Raw genomic sequence first — 1,303 nt, 5'->3', positions numbered from 1 at the left:
CACCACCCACCGCGCGGGGGGAGGGAGGGGCGGGGAGGAGACTCAACCATCTATTAATTAATAAATTAATAAACCCCCGGGGGCGGCGGTCTGGAGGGGCTGCCCCGCGCCCGCCGCTCGCTGTGTGTGAGGGTGCTGGCCCCGTCCCCCCTCTACCCGTGGGGTGCCCGTGGGGTGTCCCCATTGGCGTGTGTCCCCCCCCCCCCCCGCGCGGTGATGGTTGCGGCCGGAGCGGGAGGGGGCGGTGGCGCGCGCGGCACGTGGGAGGGGGCGGGGCGCGGGAAGGAGCCAAAAATCCTTTAAAAAAGGGAAATTCGGGAAAAACAACAACAAAAGCGGCCCGAGGAGAGGCAGCAGCTGGGACTGTGCCCGGAGCTCCGCGGGTCCGAGCTGCCCGAGAGGACATGGGCGGGGAGAAAGAGAAAAGCAACTGAGAATCCCTTTGGGAACTGAAAATTACCGAAAATTTGATGATTTTAACCCAAAGGAGGTGCCTGGCTGGGACGTAGGGCCAGGAGGAAGCTGAGGTGTGCAGGGGATGCTTTAATTTCCATGCAGAGCCATGTTTCAAGAGCTGCAGCTGAAGGACGCTAATTTTGAGGGGGTTTCGAGCTATTTTATGTTCCCAAATCACCTGGGCTGGGCGGATTTCCAGACCCGAGGATGCTCCTCCCTCCCCAGACACAAATCCTTCTGCTGTGGCGGCGTTCTCCACCCCAAGAATGAACACGCGGAGCCGTTCAACCAGGAGTTCGGTGTTTATTTTATAGTTTTTTGTGGTTTTTCATCGTCACCAGAGACCGACTGGGGCCTGTTCCATGGGCAGGGCCGGTACCGAGGGCTGAGCTCCGGCCCGGGCTGGACGGAGGGATGGGATGGACACCGGCTGGACATGGGATGGACACCAGCACACCTGGGAGGGGATGGTGGGCTCGGTTTTGGCACTAAAAAAAGGAAAAATGGAGCAAATCCGCCGAGCTCAGAGGAGATTGGGATGTTCTCGGGGCTCCTCCTGCCGTGGATTGGATTCTCGAAGCGTTTCGTGGTCCCAAATCCACTGGTGATGTCCCATTCCAGCCCCAGGAGAACCCTCCGGCCTTTCCCCACCCAACAGCATCATCAGTGCAGTCTTTTCTGTTCAAATGAGCTAATATACAGAATATAAAGCACGGTATTTACAGGGGACGGTAACCAGGGGCGTTCCCACACCATCAGTAGTTCATTGTCACGGGGATAACAGAAAATCTCGGGTGACCTAAAGAGGAACCGACAAGAAGTGACACAGCAGGAGGGAAGAGGCATC

This window comes from Ammospiza caudacuta, chromosome 22 (genome assembly GCF_027887145.1).
Source record: "Ammospiza caudacuta isolate bAmmCau1 chromosome 22, bAmmCau1.pri, whole genome shotgun sequence".
Taxonomy (NCBI): Eukaryota; Metazoa; Chordata; class Aves; order Passeriformes; family Passerellidae; genus Ammospiza; species Ammospiza caudacuta.
The sequence above is the reverse complement of the archived record's forward strand: the minus strand, read 5'-3'. Positions refer to the sequence as shown.